Below are 20,666 nucleotides of genomic sequence, written 5' to 3' on the forward strand. Positions count from 1 at the left end.
ACATATATATATTACAATATGTACTTGCATATAAAGACAGACTTTATTACTGTTTTATTATGGTATGAAAATGGAAATATTTCACTATTTTCCTCTTTTTTCTCTTCAAATGAATATTTTTACAATGTGCTTCCTTCTAATAAAATGAAGTACATATGTGATCCTTTTTTTTCCATTCTGTATCTAAATTAATCTTTTGGTTTCTCCATTTTATCAACTAGAGATAGAACAATATTTTTTAGGCAATTTCAAAGAACAATGTAACAAGAAAGTATAATGATAATTTTAATTAAATTAAACACCATCAAATAAAGCTATCTCAAGACACTCTACAATAAGAATGAACTCAAATAGTGACAGATTTATTCATTTTTACATTAATTTTTTTGTTTGAGGGAAAGAAATAAATTTTAAATATTTTTGTAAAACAATGATGTGTCATTTCTTACCCATTTATCCATTAACCTAGCACATATAATTATGAAGTCAAATAATAAGCAAAATATAAGACTATTCCATTTAGATTTTTTTTAAGAGGTCAGATTTTCAGAAGGTTCCACTGCAGTTTTCTGCTGAAGTATTAAGCAACTTTATGCCTATGTTTATCTAGTCTCTACAAAAGCCAGAAAACAGAAGTCCTGCAGCAACATAAAAAAAGTATGTGGCAATCAAAGTCCCTTTCTTTGTGGAGAAACCTGAGCTACCAAAAGATTAAAGAAATCACTTAAGAAAGAGGAGTAGGAATCTTTAACTTGAATTTTCCTGAGATGTCCACAAACCACGCACTGCCATAATAAGAGAAGCAAATATCAGAGTGTTAATGATTCTATCAATAAATAATGGAGCATTTTAAGAATAAATGCCTATATTCATATGTGATGGTTTGCTAATTATTGAAACACTAAAGAGAACATGATGAAAATGCGTGGAGAACAAATGCCTTTGAAGGTTTTCTCAATATGTCAATCTTAGAGCATCACATCTTGTCTCATATGATCTTTCAAGTACAGGGCCATCTAATTGCTGCTCACGCCTTCCCCGCAATGCTTTCATCACAAATATGGACTGCGTAGCAATGCCATTAGTCAACCATAAACAAAATTCGCTTCAGATATTACATTTTATTTACTTTTTTAACTTTTTTTTTTTTTCTTTATTTGGGTCGTGCCACATGGCCTGTGGGATTTTAGTTCCCTGACCATGGATCAAACCTGTGCCTCCTGTAGTGGAAGCGTGCAGTGTTAACCACTAGACCACCAGGGAAGTCCCACTTCAGATATTATAAAGTCATCTGCCACCCTGTCACCTCAGGTCCCCCAAATCCTTCTGATTTCACAGTGAAAATGTGTAGTATTTACATAGATCGTATCCAGGACTTAATGCCCTGCCCCAAATCAAACTTTGTAACTGCTGAAGTGGTAACTTGCTGAAGGGGAATGAGGAAAGATGTTATGAATTCTATCTTGGTTCCATACCCTTTAGTGGATGGGAGAAATTTCATGATGTCTCTTGGCAAACCCAAACATTTTCTTAAAAATCTTAGCTACATGCATTTATAAAACTGCATGGCATTTCACACTCCTGCCGATTTTTTATTTTTATATTTGACTGAGAACTCCTTCCCTGTCTATAGGTTTTCCAGATCCCAGAAACTCCATCTGTTGTCCTCCAATTTATACATATTCATTCATAAAGAAAAATGTATTTCCAACAACAAACAACAACAGCAATAAACAGTAGCTTTACATGCAAATTATCGTGCCCAGAATCACAATAACACAATATAACCTATTTTCACCCAATGCTTTGCTCAGTAAAGGTGGAGGCTGCCTCTTTTGAGAGCACAGCACAAGACCCATCTGTTTAACCAGGCCCTCGTCCAATAGAGGTGGGTGGATGTGTGGGAGCAGGTGTAGGAACTGGAACTCCAGTCCTGGAGAACCATCAAGTCAGTTTATGTCAGATGTGTGCTCGCGTCTAGGTGAGCATGTCTGGCCACATTTTAACATCTACATAGAAGCATTTTATAAAATTGTGGCATTTACATAGGGCACAATCACTTTTAAGATAATTTCATGTGCATTACCAGTCATGTAATAGAATCTTAATCTAAGCTGCTTAAATATATTCAAAGCAATTCTAATAACTGTAATCCTGATAATGATTTTTCTAAAGAACCGATCAAATTTAAGTCTATTTTATCAATTTCTGTTCTCTAAAAATTAAAAAATAAAATGTTTACATTATTAGGAAAAATATCAAGACAATTTTCTTCAGTAAAAGTGACAAAAATATTGGCAAATAAAAGTGAAACTTTATTATGATTTCTAATATTATTCTACCTTTACAAAGCACCTTATGTATAATATAACTGATTGTCAACATTTATTGGTCAGGTGGATTAATATTATTTCTTCCATTTTACAAAAGTGAAAATGACTTTTGTGTTTCTAAAATTAGTAGTCATTTAAGTTTTACTTAATTATTTCTAATAAATCGAGGTATATCCTAATTAGAGAGGAAGCCCCTAAAGATAAAGTCTGAGTTTAATAATTTGGCCTGCATTTAATAAGTTCTCAATACATGTTTTCGAACAGTGAGATAACTGGCAGGATTAATCCCATTTCTTTATTGATGTAGAAGAGGTTTTTCTTTACTGAAGTGTGTGGAAAGAGCAAATTTTGGTCCTTTTCTTCCTGTAAGATCAAGGTCTGTTAAAGAAACTCTTAAAAGTTTATTTGGAAATAGTGATTAAAATTGTATGAAATACGGTTATATAGTTATGTCCCTCCCCAGGTCCCCTGCTAGAGGGAATTTTGGATATGCCTCTTGTTATTCCTAGAGTTACATATGGAAGGTAACGGAGAAAGGAACAAAGAAAACTTAAAGTTGATAAGCATGATGCTACTGCTTCTAGATTGAGACTTAAAAATCTCTTCTCTGAGCATGCTTACTAATCAACACTATTTTCCTTTTTATTTTAATTTTTAATTTTTTATTAGATTTAGGCTCACTTTTCCACTCCCTGTCAAGAATACTTCATAGACAGTGCCATATACATATATATATTTTTCGTAGTAGCATGGCTAATTGCTACTATTTTTTTTTTCTTATACAGCAGGTTGTTATTAGTTATCCACTTTATACATATTAGTGTATATATGTCAATCCCAATCTCTCAATTCATCCCACCACCACACCTGACCCCTCCACTTTCCCCCATTGGTGTCCATACGTTTCTTCTCTACATCTGTGTCTCTATTTCTGCCCTGGAAACCGGTTCATCTGTAGCATTTTTCTAGGTTCCACATATATGCGTTAATATATGAAAAATGTTTTTCTCCTTCTGACTTACTTCACTCTGTATGACAGTCTCTAGATCCATCCACATCTCTACAAATGACTCAATTTCATTCCTTTTTATGGCTAATATTCCATTGTATATATGTACCACATCTTCTTTATCCATTCATCTGTCGATGCACATTTAGGTTGCTTCCATGACCTGGCTATTGTAAATAGTGCTGCAATGAACATTGGGGTGCATGTGTCTTTTTGAATTATGTTTTTCTCTGGGTATATGCCCAGTAGTGGGATTGCTGGGTCATATGGAAATTCTATTTTTAGTTTTTTAAAGAACCTCCATACTGTTCTCCATAGTGGCTGTATGAATTTACATTCCCACCAACAGTGCAAGAGGGTTCCCTTTTCTCCATACCCTCTCTAGCATTTGTTGTTTGTAGATTTTCTGATGATGCCCATTCTAACTGTTGTGGGGTGATACCTCATTGTAGTTTTGAGTTGTATTTCTCTAATAATTTGTGATGTTGAGCAGCTTTTCATGTGCTTCTTGGCCATCTGTATGTCTTCTTTGGAGAAATATCTATTTAGGTCTTCTGCCCATTTTTCGATTGGGTTGATTGCTTTTTTAATATTGAGCTGCATGAGCTGTTTATAAATTTTGGAGATTAATCCTTTGTCCATTGATTTGTTTGCAATTATTTTCCCATTCTGAGGGTTGTCTTCTCTTGCTTGTAGTTTCCTTTGCTTTGCAAAAGCTTTTAAGTTTCATTAGGTCCCATTTGTTGATTTTTGGTTTTATTTCCATTACTCTAGGAGGTGGATCAAAAAAGATCTTGCTGTGATTTATGTCAAAGAGTATTCTGCCTATGTTTTCCTCTAAGAGTTTTATAGTGTGCAGTCTTACATTTAGGTCTCTAATCCATCCTGAGTTTATTTTTGTGTATGGTGTTAGGGAGTGTTCTAATTTTCTTCTTTTACATGTAGCTCTCCAGTTTTCCCAGCACCACTTATTGAAGAGACTGCCTTTTCTCCATTGTATATTCTTGCCTCCTTTGTCAAAGATTACTTGACCATAGGCACGTGGGTTTATCTCTGAGCTTTCTATATCCTGTTCCATTGAGCTATATTTCTGTTTTTGTGCCAGTACCATACTGTCTTGATTACTGTAGCTTTGTAATATATTCTGAACTCAGGGAGTCTGATTCCTCTAACTCCTTTTTTTCCCCTCAAGACTGCTTTGGCTCTTCAGGGTCTTTTGTGTCTCCATATAAATTTTAAGATTTTTTTGTTCTAGTTCTGTAAAAAATGCCATTGGTAATTTGATAAGGATTGCATTGAGTCTATAGATTGCTTTGGTTATTATAATCATTTTTGCAATATTGTTTCTTTCAATATGAGAACATGATATATCTCTCCATCTGTTTTTATCATCTTTAATTTCTTTCATCAGTGTCTTATAGTTTCCTGCATACAGGTCTTTTGTTTCCCCAGGTAGGTTTATTCCTACGTATTTTATTCTTTTTGTTGCCATGGTAAATGAGAGCGTTTGCTTAATTTCTCTTTCAGATTTTTCATCATTAGTGTACAGGAATGTAAGAGATTTCTGTACATTAACTTTATAGCCTGCAACTTTACCAAATTCATTGATCAGCTCTAGTAGTTTTCTGGTAGCATCTTTAGGATTCTCAGTGTATAGTATCATGTCATCTGCAAACAGTGACAGTTTTACTTCTTCTTTTCCAATTTGGATTCCTTTTATTTCTTTTTCTCCTCTGATTGTCAAAGTTAGGACTTCCAAAATTATATTGAATAATAGTGGTGAGAGTGGACATCATTGTCTTCTTCCTGATCTTAGAGGAAATGCTTTCAGTTTTTCACCATTGAGAATGAGGTTTGCTGTGGGTTTGTCATATATGGCCTTTATTATGTTGAGGTAGGTTCCCTCAATACCCACTTTCTGGAGAGGTTTTATCATAAAGGGTGTTGAATTTTCTCAAAAGAGTTTTCTGCATCTATTGAGATGATCGTATGGTTTTTATTCTTCATTTTGTTAATATGGTGTATCACATTGATTGATTTGCGTATATTGAAGAATCCTTGCATCTCTGGGATAAATCTCACTTAGTCATGGTGTGTGATCCTTTTACTGTGTTGTTGGATTCTGTTTGCTAGTATTTTGTTGAGGATTTTTGCATCTATATTCATCAGTGATACTGGTCTGTAATTTTCTTATTTTAAAGTATCTTTGTCTGGTTTTGGTATCAGGGTGATGGTGGCCTCACAGAATGAGTTTGGGAGTGTTCCTTTCTCTGTAATTTTTGGGAAGAGTTTGAGAAGGAAGGGTGTTAGCTCTTCTATAAATGTTTGATAGAAATCGCCTGTGAAGCCATCTGGTCCTGGACTTTTGTTTGTTGGAAGATTTTTAATCAGTTTCAATTTCATTAATTGTGATTGGTCAGTTCATATTTTCTATTTCTTCCTGGTTCAGTCTTGGAAGGTTATACCTTTCTAAAAATTTGTCCATTTCTTCCCAGTTGTCCATTTTATTGGCATAGAGTTGCTTGCAGTAGTCTCTTAGGATGCTTTGTATTTCTGCAGTGTCTGTTGTAACTTCTCCTTTTTCATTTCTAATTTTATTGATTTGAGTCCTCTCCCTCTTTTTCTTCATGAGTGTGGCTAATGGATTATCAATTTTGTTTATCTTCTCAAAGAACCAACTGTTAGTTTTATTGATCTTTGCTTTGTTTTCTTTGTTTCTATTTCATTTATTTCTGCTCTGATCTTTACGATTTCTTTCCTTCTACTAACTTTGGGTTTTGTTTGTTCTTCTTTCTCTAGTTCCTTTAGGTGTAAGGTTAGATTGTTTATTTGAGATTTTTCTTGTTTCTTGAGGTAGGCTTGTATTGCTATAAGCTTCCCTCTTAGAAGTGCTTTTGCCGCATTCCATAGATTTTGGATCGTTGTGTTTTCATTGTCATTTTTCTCTAGGTATTTTTTGATTTCCTCTTTGATTTATTCAGTCATGTCTTGGTTATTTAGTAATGTATTGTTTAGCCTCCATGTGTTTGTGTTTTTAATGTTTGTTTCCCTGTAATTGATTTCTAATCTCATAGCATTGTGGTCAGAAAAGATGCTTGATATGATTTCAATTTTCTTAAATTTACTGAGGCTTGATTTGTGACCCAAGATGTGATCTATCCTGGAGAATGTTCCGTGTGCACTTGAGAAGAAAGTGTATTCTGTTGTTTTTCGATGGGATGTCCTATAAACATCAATCAAAGCTATCGTCTGTTGTGTCATTTAACGCTTATGTTTCCTTATTAATTTTCTGTTTGGATGACTTGTCTACTGGTGTAAGTGAGGTGCTAATGTCCCCCATTATAATTGTGTTAATGTCGATTTCCTCTTTTATAGTTGTTAACAGTTGCCTTACGTATTGAGGTGCTCCTATATTGGGTGCATATATATTTATAATTGTTATATCTTCTTCTTGGATTGATCCCTTGATCATTTTATGTAATGTCCTTTCTTGTCTCTTGTAACATTCTTTATTTTAAAGTCTATTTTATCTGATATAAGTATTGTTATTCCAGCTTTCTTTTGATTTCCATTTGCATGGAATATCTTTTTCCATCCCCTCACTTTCAGTCTGTATGTGTCCCTAGGTCTGAAGTGGGTCTCTTGTAGACAGCACATATATGGGTCTTGTTTTTGTATCCAATCAGCGAGCCTGTGTCTTTTGGTTGGAGCATTTAATCCATTTACGTTTAAGGTAATCATCGATTTGTATGTTCCTATTACCATTTTCTTAATTGTTATGGGTTTGTTTTTCGTTTTTTTTTGTTTTTTTTTGTTTTTGTTTTTTTTTTTTTTGCAGTACATGGGCCTCTCACTGTTGTGGTCTGTCCCGTTGCAGAGCACAGGCTCTGGACGCGCTGGCTCAGCGGCCATGGCTCATGGGCCCAGCCACTCCATGGCATGTGGGATCTTCCCAGACGGGGGCGCGAACCTATGTCCCCTGCATCGGCAGGCGGACTCTCAACCACTGGGCCACAAGTGAAGCCCCTGGGTTTGTTTTTGTAGGTCCTTTTCTTCTCTTGTGTTTCACACTCAGAGAACTTCCTTTAGCATTTGTTGTAGAGCTGGTTTGGTGGTGCTGAATTCTCTTAGCTTTTGCTTGTCTGTAAAGCTTTTGATTTCTCTGTAGAATCTGAATGAGCTCCCTACTGGGTAGAGTAATCTTGGTTGTAGGTTCTTCCCTTTCATCACTTTAAATATATCATGCCACTCCCTTCTGGCTTGTAGAGTTTCTAATGAGAAATCAGCTGTTAACCTCATGGGAGTTGCCTTGTATGTTATTTGTCATTTTCCCTTGTTGTTTTCAATAATTTTTCTTTGTCTTTAATTTTTGTCAATTTGATTTCTATGTATTTCAGTGTGTTTCTCCTTGGGTTTATCCTGCCTGGGATTCTGCAATTCCTGGACTTGGGTGGCTATTTCCTTTCCCATGTTAGGGAAGTTTTCAACTATAATCTCTTCAAATATTTTCTCAGGTCCTTTCTCTCTCTCCTTTTCTGGGACCTGAATAATGTGTATGTTGTTGCGTTTAATGTTGTCCCAAAGGTCTCTTAGGTTGTCTTCATCTCTTTTCATTCTTTTTTCTTTATTCTGTTCCACGGCAGTGAATTCCACCATTGTGCCTTCCAGGTCACTTATCCTTTGTTCTGCCTCAGTTATTCTGCTATTGATTCTTTCTGGTGTATTTTTCGTTTCAGTTATTGTATTGTTCATCTCTGTTTGTTTGTTCTTTAATTCTTCTAGGTGTTTGTTCTTTAATTCTTCTAGGTGTTTGTTAAACATTTCTTGCATCTTCTTCATCTTTGCCTCCATTCTTTTTCCGAGGTCCTGGATCATCTTCACTATCATTATTCTGAATTCTTTTTCTGGAAGGTTGCCTATCTCCACTTCATTTAGTTGTTTTTCTGGGGTTTTATCTTGTTCCTTCATCTGGTACATAGCTCTCTGCCTTTTCGTCTTGTCTCTCTTTCTGTGAATGTAGCTTTTCTTCCACAGGCTGCAGGATTGTAATTCTTCTTGCTTCTGCTGTCTGCCTCTGGTGTATGAGGCTATCTAAGAGGCTTGTGTGAGTATCCTGATGGGAGGGACTGGTGGTGCATAGAGCTGGGTGTTGCTCTGGTGGGCAGAGCTCAGTAAAACTTTAATCTGCCTGTCTGCTGATGGGTGGGGCTGGCTTCCTGCCCTGCTGGTTGTTTGGCCTGAGGCGACCCAACACCTGGAGCCTACCTGGCTCTTTGGTGGGGCTAACGGCGGACTCTGGGAGGGCTCACTCCAGGGAGTACTTCCCAGAACTTCTGCCGTCAGTGTACTTGTCCTCACAGTGAGCCACAGCCACCCACCACCTCTGCATGAGACCCTCCAACACTAGCAGTTAGGTCTGGTTCAGTCTCCTATGGGGTCACTGCTCCTTTCCCTGGTTCCCAATACGCACACTACTTTGTGTGTGCCCTCCAAGAGTGGAGTCATCATTTCCCCCAGTCCTGTCAAAGTCCTGCAATCAAATCCTGCTAGTCTTCAAAGTCTGATTTCTAGGAATTCCTCTTCCCGTTGCCAGACCTCCAGGTTGGGAAACCTGACGTGGGGCTCAGAACCTTCACTCCAGTGGGTGGACTTCTGTGGTATAAGTGTTCTCCAGTTTGTGAGTCACCCACCCAGCAGTTATGGGATTTGATTTTATTGTGATTGCACCCCTCATACCATCTCATTGTGGCTTCTCCTTTGTCCTTGGAATTGGGGTATCTTTTTTGGTGAGTTCCAGTGTCTTCCTGTCAATGATTGTTCAGCAGTTAGTTGTGATTCTGGTGCTCTTGCAAGAGGGAGTGAGCACATGTCCTTCTACTCCACCATCTTGAACGAATCTCAATCAACACTATTTTTTTTCATATTTTCCTAAGTATAATGTCACTTCTATTACCAGAGGAGGTGGAGGAAAAAAGCAAGCTTCAGTAATTGTCTCAAAGACTGATTCAATGAGAAACTAAAATGAGCCATTACAAATTAATGAATCTGTGTATTGCACTTTTTCCTCCCCAAAATAACAACTCAATGAAATGAACAGTCTCACTGTTTAAAAAGCAAAAACAACATGGAATACAAAATGGGGGTAAGGGTGACCAAAATCTAATTTCAAAGTGGCAAATTTGAAGAATTTACTTATCATACCCTAAGCAAATGATTGTTGTTTGACGTTTAGAGAAATTGTTTTTTTCTAATTAAACTCAGTTTTGAATTTTTAAATTCAAATTATCAAATTATACATAGGTGTAAATATTCATTATAAAATTATCAAAACCAAAAAAAAAATCAGATACAAGTAGGATTCTTTTTCATGGGATAATTAGCCTAAATCAAAAATAATCCTGGTGTTTGACAGTAGTGTCATTATTTTATGTTTTTCTCAAGATACAAATGGAATATTACCTTACTTTCTTCCTGAAAAAAATAATTCTTAAATGACCCTCTTCTACGTGTGTGTGTGTGTGTGTGTGTGTCTTTTTAAGAATAAAACTATAATTAAATTGTGGATCAAATAATGAAAATACAATTACTATATAAGTAATCTTATAACAGTAGAAGTTCCTAGATGGAATATACACCATTACATTATTACCTAAAGCACTTTTCCTCCTAAGATCTCAAAATCCTTTTCAGTCTATATAGGGTAATACAAAGAATACTGAACTGAGAGCCAGGTAACCTCATTTTAATTCTGCTTCAGTTACTAAATAGCAGATGATTTTGGCAAGTCATAGTCAACTATCTTACCTATCTTCTTCCATCAGGAAATTTAGAACCAATCGGGGATGTCAAACAGGTTTCAAACAATTCAGATTCATTAATTACAAGAGACTGTCTGTACCTCTGATTTGAGAAGGTTTCTGAGGCTAAATCTAGGCTCAGTGGAATAGAGAACCATGATCAATTAATAATGTTGGTCACGGTCAGACGGGGAAAGGAAGAATTAAAATGGCAGCACACATGCTATATATTGGGGATCGCTGGATCAGAGGTCTTCTCTTACATTGGACAGCTTTTGATGTAATGAAATTCGATTCAATAATTTTGAAAAACAAACCTACTAACCTAACATGTGCCAGCATTGTACTTTAGCATGGCTAATAGCTCCTGCAGTTTCTGAGTCTGAAATAATTCAGTCTGTGAAATAGTCCAGAGCTGGGAGAGGTAACCCATGTCCTTTGTGAGTCAAACTGGCCTGTTTGGAACAACTTTTTATTCCACTTGACCAGTAATTCCTATTATCTGTACTTAGTAACCACTTATTTTCCCACTCCATTTCTACCTTCAACCAGGACTATCTGTCAAACAAGCAACTGCCTGGGAGACTAGTCTTTAAACATTGATTAAATCTATTTGTGCAGGATTTTTGTTTGCTTTTCATAATTATAAAGGGGATTATAGTTGCTTTCATCTTAAAAGCGTACTGACCACCTAGTCTAGCTTATTTATTCTGCTTTCTTATTACAACAGAGCACATGGGATGTCAAAATGATTGTTGGCAAAAAACTTTCCCAGGGGCTCTACTTAAAACACCACTTCATTCACAACATGCTATCCTAAAAACTACAAAAGCCAAAATATCACCCTTTAGAATGGCACACATTATATTCCCTAGACTTTGAAACTCAAAGTAGGAAGGGCTAAAGAAAAAATCTGTTAAGATTAAAATCCCAAGCACGTGCATGACTCTAGAACCACTTTTAACAGGGAGCAACCATCTCAACTGATAGCTGTGGAAATACAATCTACAAAGACAAATACAGCCATCAATTTGGCAACAGCTCTCTGTTCATGATTTACCAGATTTACACCTCCTGATCAAAATCAACAATGCCAGAAGTTTTGGGCAATGGTATAATTTCCTGCTTTGAAGATTACAAAGAGAGAAAATTAAGAATAGGTTTAAGGAGATATGGGGGTATATGTATACGTATAGCTCATTCACTTTGCTATACAGCAGAAATGAACACACCATTGTAAAGCAATTATACTCCAATAAAGATGTTAAAAAAATAAGAATAGGCTTAACTATTTCACATGTAGAAACCAGGCATACACACATGATGAATAATTCACATTTCATACACTGCAGAATTCAAAGGAACTATTGATTATTCCAGGATCTGTGTGGTTATATAAGCTGTAAGCCACCATGAAGCCAAAAACAGAATACAATGAGTCCTACTATTGATAAATAGGTGAAAAGGCATCAAGAATTGGAAAACTTACTTGGAAGTATTAACAATGAAACAAAATGGAATTACTCTGGTTGAACTGCAAGGGAGGAGCTACAGCTGCCCTGTTTTGCCAATCTGGTGTCACCAGCTATTACCCTGGGTGCTCGGGACTTCTTGGAATACTGCAACACTTGTTTTGTCCAACTCCTTCATTTTACAAAATGGGGAAAAAAACACTTGTTTTGTCCAACTCCTTCATTTTACAAAAATGGAAAGTTAAAGAGAATCAAAGATGTTAGGTAACTTCTCTGGCATCAGGCCTAGGAGAAGAACCTAGGACCTACCATACAATAATGCCAAATTCAATTGGAAATACACACACACACACACACACACACATATATGTATGTATGTGTATATGACTGTTGTTGATTGTTCTTCTGAAATCACATCCAAAGATGGTAACAGAACACAAATGCGCATGGGGTCTACTAAATGTTATCCTACTGAAGATCACCTGATTTAATTATTAAAGGGTGAACACTAAAGCACTGGCAGTTCCTACAGCTTCACAATGCAATGCAACTCAAGCAAAATGAGAGGATCAGCACATGTTTCTATGTACCAGTCATCCTTCTTGAAACTGTGCTCTGAATCAGTTGTAATTTTGATAATGATAACACTGGCTCAGTTACAAAAATGGGATTACTTGAGTCACCCAATCTGGGGCTTTCCAAAGAGTGAACAAGCATGTCTAAATAGGTGGGGGTGGGGTGGGGTGGGGAATGAGTTCGAATGTACATTAGCGTTGTAGTTGTAATAATACAAGACACTTGAACAGAAATTTTAACTTGTCTTTCACAAGGAAAATTTTGAATGCAAACCAAGTCTCAATCTAAAAAATAGAAGATGCACTTATTTGAGGGAATATGATACACTTTAGCCTGATGAAAACATAAGCCTGAACATGCACCCTCATTTATACACTTCTTGGAGAGACTGATTTTTTTTAATAAAACCAGACAGTATCTTTAAAAGAAAAACTGTTTTAGTTTCCTTATTTCATCTTTCTTATAATATTATGGAATCTTTATGTCTCTGCAATAATGAAACAGCAAATAAGTTTTTACAAAAGGTTTATTTTAGGTTACACTTTAAACAAGTAAGACAAAAGAATAATTCTCAGTCACAGTAAATAAATGGGAAGACTGAGACAAAGAACCTCAAAGGTAAAGGACTTGGGGTTAAAGGAAATGAATAGGATTGCTACCCTGAGAACACTTATCAAGATTTAAAATCCACAAAGGTGAAGGCCATGTTTGTTGGTATCGACAGGACCATGCACAGTTCCTGGCACAGAGTAGGGGCTGAATAAATATTTCTCAAAAACATAACTAAGGGAATGAATGTAAGACAGGGGAAAGAGAGAGGGGAAAGGGAAAGTCATATTTCTGGGACAAGTGAGAGAGCTACAGTAACAGATAATGACTCCTTCACAATTTCACAGCCAAGTGAGGCTACGCCAGGAGGGAGCCAAACAGATTGCGGTCCAATTCCAGACTCTATCATCGTCCTTGAGAAAGTTCTTTAAACTCCAATTGATAATCTAATCTCTTGTATTAATCAGCCATTTGGTAAAATAATAGTCATGGTACAGGTTAGCTGAGAGGAGTAAGGGTGATAACTTATGTGAACGCACAACTGGCGCCTGGAATATGTTGAGGCTCAGATGTCAGTTCCCTACCCATGACCTTGATTACAGTGCTACTTCTGGAAGGCACAATAGAGGTTAACAGAAAACCTCCACTAATTGTGGGAGTATGCTAAAAGCATGCAGATCAATCTTCACTTTGTGGGGACCGCGACCATATTCATCTTAGAGAACTACAGTCCTCTACCCTCAATCTGAGGTGTCCTGGGCTATGCCCTCATCAGAGTTTTGGGAAGAAACTAGAACTTCTGCACACAGGAAAGTGAAGAAGAAGGTCATCTTCAAATTATTATTTTAATTCTGTCTTTGGTTTTAGGTCAATTTAAAAATAATTCTATAAGCCCGTAAAGAAAATGGATGTCATTATTTTACATATTATAACACTTTCCCCTTCTGAATTCTTTTGATGATTTAGTTTAAAAATAATGTTGGTTATTTTATGCCAGATAATTTCTGTTTACTCCTCAAGCCCCACTCTCTACAGTTGCCCCTGTTCTCTGCCCAAAGTGATTTAACTATATAAATGACATCAATGGGTCCTCTTACCCTCTGACTCTGGTTGAGTTCAGGCAATAGGGAGCCCTGGCAGTAGCTGGTGGGAAAGTTGAGTTGAGAATGAGTTGAAGGTATTTATTCCCCTGTTTCTCTTCCTGTAAGTTTACCTTGACCTGACTATGTCCTTTGAATAAAGGTCACTACTCTAATCAAGGTCATTTAGTTTATAACATGACTTCGTCTCCTTCTAGTTTCTGATATGTCTCCCTCTACTCACTTCTTTGAGCTTAGAGTTGTGACAGCTGTGCAGTTGGTACCCTCTGGTTCCTGAACAATCCCGTGAGGTTCATTTACACCATATCTATCTCCAACCCTTGTACTTATTCCCTTTATAAATAAGCTGTCCTTGAAGTATCCTAATTTGATTGTGCCAAGGTTCCTGTTGGGACTTTGATTGAACAGATACCGTTTTACAGACTGGTCAAAACTGGTGGCTAGCCTAAATCACACATCCCTTCCCAAACTAACATTCTTAATTAATAACTGTTATGAGGATGACTCATGTTCTTATGTTAGCATTTGGGGAATAATCAATATAGTAGACTAAAGTTTTCCTTATTAATTAAAATATAAAATATACTTTTAAAAAGCATAAAATAATATGTATTCATTTGAACATGTGAATCAATAATTTTATTAAACAAACTCAACTCCTCTTATCTTCTATTCCTTTCCATACTTTTCTCCATGTTCATATAAATATATACACATAATTGAGTCTTCCTGGGATTAATGTTTAAAAAACAATGGATTCTACCATAAAAATTACTGTGCAACCAAATTTTCTAATTTATCAATACATCAAGGGCTCGAACTAATAAAATAATATATGACATACTATAATTTTCACAAGTTTGAGTGAAACCACTCCCATTATTGACGGACACTTAGGTTTTTTCCAGTTCTGCCATTATAGAAAAAGCTCTAGTAAAAATCATTGTGTGTGTGTGTGTGTGTGTGTGTGTGTGTGTGTGTGTGTGTGTGTGAGCATGTGTGTGTGTGTTTTACTACATACTGATGGTTCTATCCTATAGAGCAAATCCTCCAAAGTATTTATGGATAACAGAGCATATGCATTTTTCAAACTTAAGAGTTTAATAATTATTAAAATTTGCATATTAAAATGTCAAAAACAGCAAAAATCTAACATTCATAAGTATACCCTGGGAAGCACATAAAACATCAGTGTCATCTGATGTCTGTCAATAAATAATCTGAAGCAAAATGTCTTGACATGTAGATGAGGTTCACTGCACTGCTTCTGATTTAAATGTAAAATACATCAGTGAAAAGTTCTCACTTATATATTCAGTCTGAATTTCTGATTGATTTGAAATATATAAATTTCAAAATGGTCTGTATTTAATGTAAAAATAATAAATCCATCTCAACTGATGGTGAGCCTCTTTAACCACTTTCTTTTCAAGTTTACTAGACACAAATCATGACAGGTCTTGAACTTCAAAGCAAACTAAAAACTTCTCTAAAAAAGATTAGAGAAAGTTTCCCCTATTTTCTAATTAAATTCCTTGCAAATTTAAAGTATACTTCAGAATTTTAAAGATAAAGAAGCTCAGTAGATATTAACTCATTAGAAAGATATGGAAGGGAAATTGATCAAAAACACAAAGAGATGTAAGAATGCTTCAGTTCAGTATGGATTTCAAGGCTAAGTACAACTATTTCTTTTCTAAACTGTTTTAGTATATGAAGACTTTCTCTAGCATGACCAATTCTACTTATGTTAAATTAAAGAAAATTCAATAGAGCTATATTTTCATTTTTCTTTTTCCAATCTAAACACATCATTTTAAAGTAACATTCTTCCTCCAGTTCACTGAAGTCTTGTTACACAGCTAAAGTGTGCAGTTGACAGAGGAGCTGACCCAGCTTTCCATTCATCCTCATGCAATACTTAACATCATCAAGCAGCTCTGATCTAACTACTTGCACCAAATTTGACCCTGTGACATGACCAACTTACGAAAGTTTTAAAATGAGCTCTTGTATGATTCATTTCTATCAGAAAGCCATGCTCTGAATCACCAAGCTAGTGGACAAGCTGACACATATTTTATAGTAAGCTGACCAAGGTAGAAAATATGCCTATTATCACAACCAACTTAAGTAATATAAAAATAGATCATGATAACAATTTTCTAAGCATCTATTATTTACTAGGCAATGTTAAGACCTGTATGGTATCTGTCATCCTTTAAACAGCCTTGCAAAGTGTGAATTTTACTTTTCCTATAACATATGAGGAAATGAAGGCTACAGTGACACTAAATTGCTTGCCCCGAAGTTGTGAGCTGGTAAGTCAGTATTCAACCCAATATGTGAGCCCTTTAATCAAATATCTAACCAATTATCTTTACAGTATGCCAGACTATCTCTTAAGGAATTATTTCATTTCCCCCATATCATTTCAAAATACATGGATATCCAATACCCATGACAGACAATGAATTCAAATAACACCAATGTCAAGGTAGCATCACCAGTTTTTTAATCTAACTAGTGACCAGAATGGACAGCATTTACATATATCATACAACTTAAAGTCATAAAAATTTAAATATCTTTAGTTATACTTTCCCTATGTCACTTACTAACACTATTATTGTACAATAATCAGCAATTTAGATCTCTTAAAACCTGAAATTGTCTATAAAGGAAAACTCCTTTAAAACATTATATTTAATATTCTGATAACATTAAAAAGTGGCCTTCAAAAAAGATGAAAATTCTCAGTATGATTTTAGGTAACATGAACAAGTATGCACACGCTGCTATCGATGAGGATATATATTTCTTAATTAACAGGGCTTTTGACTTGAGCTCAGTTAAATTTAGCAAAACAATAATAATACATTAAGGTTTGGCTTTCACCAAATAAATGCAAACTGGCTAATCTAAGATTTTATATACTTATAATGAAATACACAAAATGAAAATAAATATATACTTTCATTCGTCCTGAATTTTCTATCATTAGCAACTCCTCATCCTTGAATTTAGGATTATCAATTAAAGAATCATTTTGATAACTTGAGGTAACAAATAAAAATCATAATGATTTTTCTCCTTCCTAAATTAAATTGCATAGCTCTAATAACTCTATTTCAAATTATGGGTGCCTTCTATTAATGTGCAATAAAATTTTACACTGCTCAAGGATACAATAAATATTCAATATATCATTATGTTTATATAAACTGCAAGCATCAAAAAACTCTCCTCTGAAACATGGAAAAATGTAACTTTATCAACATCAACTTTAATCATGTACAAAAAGACCCACTTTTTTCTGTACACAAGAGACAAGTTATAATTTGCGTTCTGTGAATATCAAAAAATACCAACTACTTTTGTTATTACAGTTCCATCAGGCCAGCTGTGGATTCTGTAATAGAGATTAGTTTTATTCTAGTGCATTGAAAAGCACTGATATTAATCTCAGACAAAAGTATTATCATTGGTGAGATGCTGATTACTGACTACAGAGGCTTTTAAAAATTATTATTATTATTAGCAAATCTCACAGGATAACCAAAAATTACTTATTGAAAATAGTTACACTTCTAATGCCACTCTGAGATATCCAAATATCAGAAATAATATAGAAGCAGCAACAGTTAATCAAAGAATTTGTATATCGTATTCCACATGCAATGGATTTGGGGTCTACCAGAAAAAGTATTTAATGTTAATCCAAATTGCACCAGTAATTAGTTATATAATTTTGGGCAGGTCACCTAGATCTCTGTGCCTCCATTTAACACTTATAAAAATGTACATTATAATTTAATTATTTAACAACCATTTGTTAAGCAGACACTATGCGTGGGTGCTCTGGGGTAAGTGCTGAGAATAAATAGAAAGTAAAATAGACACACTAAATTAGATAATTATAATAAATAAATCTATAAATTATAAATATTGTAATATAATTAATGCATTTAATATTTCAACATTTGAATCATGATGTTGAAGTAAGAAAAAGTGTTGTTTTACAAGTTGATGGTACTTAATGATATTATATTTTCCAAAATGTTGTCTTCTCAGACCTCCAGTTCAGACAAGATGGCATAGATTTGCTTCTTCCTGTGCCATTCCTCCTCCCCTCTCCCTCCCTAAGTACAACTATAAATGCTGAAAATAATGCAAGAGGCAACCAAAGAAAAACTCTGAAAAGTGTAAGGAGGAAGGTGAACTGGTTAGAGACCCCAGGATAGGAGGAACAATCTAGGTGCAAGACATCTTACATCCTCCCACCCAAAGGAAGAACGCAACCAGGCTCAGAATCTCTTGACATACAACCTAGAAACAGAAGGCGGTGCAGGTAGGTTCCTTCTTCCCTGGATCAATAGGAGCCCCACTGACAATAAGCCCTTCAATAAAAGTGCTCTCTTCCTCAGGGCCTGAGACTCCCCTCCTACACCAAGAGACACTGGATGGTTGGGGGGCACCAGAAAAGGGGATCCTCCCACAAGCACCCAGACCAGGAAGGACTTCCCATCTCCCATCTCCCACGGGCAGGGGGCACAGGCCACAACAAGCTCTGGCTTAGGAAGTGCTGTTCTTCCCCGCTAGGCCTGAGAATCTTTCTCCCTCCACAAAACATCCAGGGAGAAGGTGGGGGGAGGAAAGCTGGCCAGAGGAGGGGTCCCCACCAAGATAATCAACCAGGCCCAGAAGCACTCTTCACTCTGTCAGGTCAGAGACTTCCTTGTCCCCACCTAGAAACACCAGGAAATTCCTTCTGCCCCTCAGGCAGAATCAGTAGGGACTGCCCCCCCCCCATTCAAGTTACATTAAACCAAAAGCACAACATCAAAAAGGCTATGAGGGCTTCCCTGGTGGCGCAGTGGTTGAGAGTCCGCCTGCCGATGCAGGGGATGCAGGTTCGTGCCCCGGTCTGGGAAGATCCCACATGCCGCTGAGCGGCTGGGCCCGTGAGCCATGGCTGCTGAGCCTGCGCGTCCGGAGCCTGTGCTCTGCAACGGGAGAGGCCACAACAGTGAGAGGCCTGTGTACCGCAAAAAAAAAAAAAAAAAAAGGCTATGAAAATTTAAATGTCATTGGAACTAGAGCCCACTAAGGTAGTCCAAGACCTGTGAACTAAACCCAAACAGAGTCAATTCCTACTAAAATTAAAGATTTAAATAGGAGCATGAGGCTCCTAAAATGAACAGAGCCTCAGGGACCCGTGGGACAAAAGCAATAGATCCGAGAGGTTGGAAAGGAAGAAAGTAGGGTCAATGGATTATCTGAAGAAAGAATGACTGAAAACTTCACAGATTTAATGAAAAATATAAACCAATAGATTCATGAGATGAATCCCACATAAGATAAACCCAAAGAAATCCATGCAGCAATTTCCCTGGTGGTGCAGTGGTAAAGAATCCGTCTTCCAATGCAGGTGACTCAGTTCGATCCCTGGTCAGGGAACTAAGATCCCACATGCCGCGGGGCAACTAAGCCCAGGCGCCACAACTACTGAGCTTGTGCGCCTCAACTAGAGAGCCCGTGTGCCGCAAACTACAGAGCCCATGTGCTCTGGAGCCCATGCGCCACAACTAGAGAAGAGAAAACCGACACACCACAACTAGAGAGAAGCCCGCGTGCCACAACAAACAGCCCACATGTCACAACTAAGACCTGAAGCAGCCAAAGAAAGAAAGAAATCCATCGCTTCTCTCTGCCAGGTCCTTCCAGCGGCAAAACTCTGTCCAGCCCTAATAATCCCCTTCCCTTGGACATGATGAGCCATTGAAGAAGGATTATTCTGACCTTAACTCTCATTGCTTATCGAACATCTCTACCTCCTCCATGGTACTTGGAAGACTGATGGCCTCAAAAATTGTTCAGCCTGAGCAAAGTGACTCAACCCACAGTCAACTGGTAATGATTCTGCCACTGACCCAATGGACAGACACAGCCAGTGACATCTGATTTAATATGTTAATGAAGAACAAAAGCAAAGTGGATTAGCTAAATAGAGAGGAACAGACAGTCTAATATGGTCTAATCCACTCATTCTTCTTACTAAGAAATGTTTCTTTCATTAAAAAAATATTCAACTTTCTTCTTATCCATACCTGACTCATCTTTGGCAGAATCACACTATGACCAAGAAACAGCTGAAAAACTGGGTCATGGAAGAGAAAAGGTAATGAATGAAGGTTCCTATACGATCTACAGACTGATTCATTGGCCAGGAAGCAAGTCTAGATAGCATGAGATTGCATAATATTGGGGAAACATCCATATTTAGTGTTAAAAGAACCTGAAACAGCAATATGTTTTCTTTCAATTTCTAGACATTAACTCTAATAAACATAACTTCAATAATTTGTTTTTATAAAGTAGAAGGTATTTCTAACTGATCATTTTTTAAATCGGGAAGTAAACTCCAAAAGGATATATGACAGACACGTTCAGCGACTGGTTCAATTTAGCTATTCTAAAGTTGCTACTCGGAACTTTTAAAACATTTTTTTAACTTTGGCTTCAATAGTGACACGGCTCTTCTTTCATTCAAACTGATGATCAAATTCCAAACTTTGGGGGGAGGCTTTTTACCGTAGGCCCCGACCTACCTCTCCAGCCTCATCATCCACCCTCCTAGCCCCTCATACCTTCCAGACCCAGACTGTGCGCGTGCATGCGCTCATACACACGCACACTCTCGCTCACTCACACTCACACATATACATATATACACACAAACAACTGAGTCTCCTGTAAGGCAGAGCTAATCCACCAGAACCACCGATTACAAGGCCCCTTCATCACTTCATGACTTCGTATAACCCGTC

General features: G+C 36.7%; 1 protein-coding gene across 1 annotated transcript in view; it reads right to left on the reverse strand.

Annotated features, from left to right (window-relative positions):
- The window catches only part of LOC309973446 (ADP-ribose glycohydrolase MACROD2-like), a 650,126-nt gene that overhangs the window by 195,868 nt on the left and 433,592 nt on the right, over positions 1 to 20,666 (reverse strand). The window lies entirely within an intron of this gene.

This window comes from Leucopleurus acutus, assembly GCF_964270905.1.
Source record: "Leucopleurus acutus genome assembly, chromosome: 16".
In the NCBI taxonomy this organism is placed as follows: domain Eukaryota; kingdom Metazoa; phylum Chordata; class Mammalia; order Artiodactyla; family Delphinidae; genus Leucopleurus; species Leucopleurus acutus.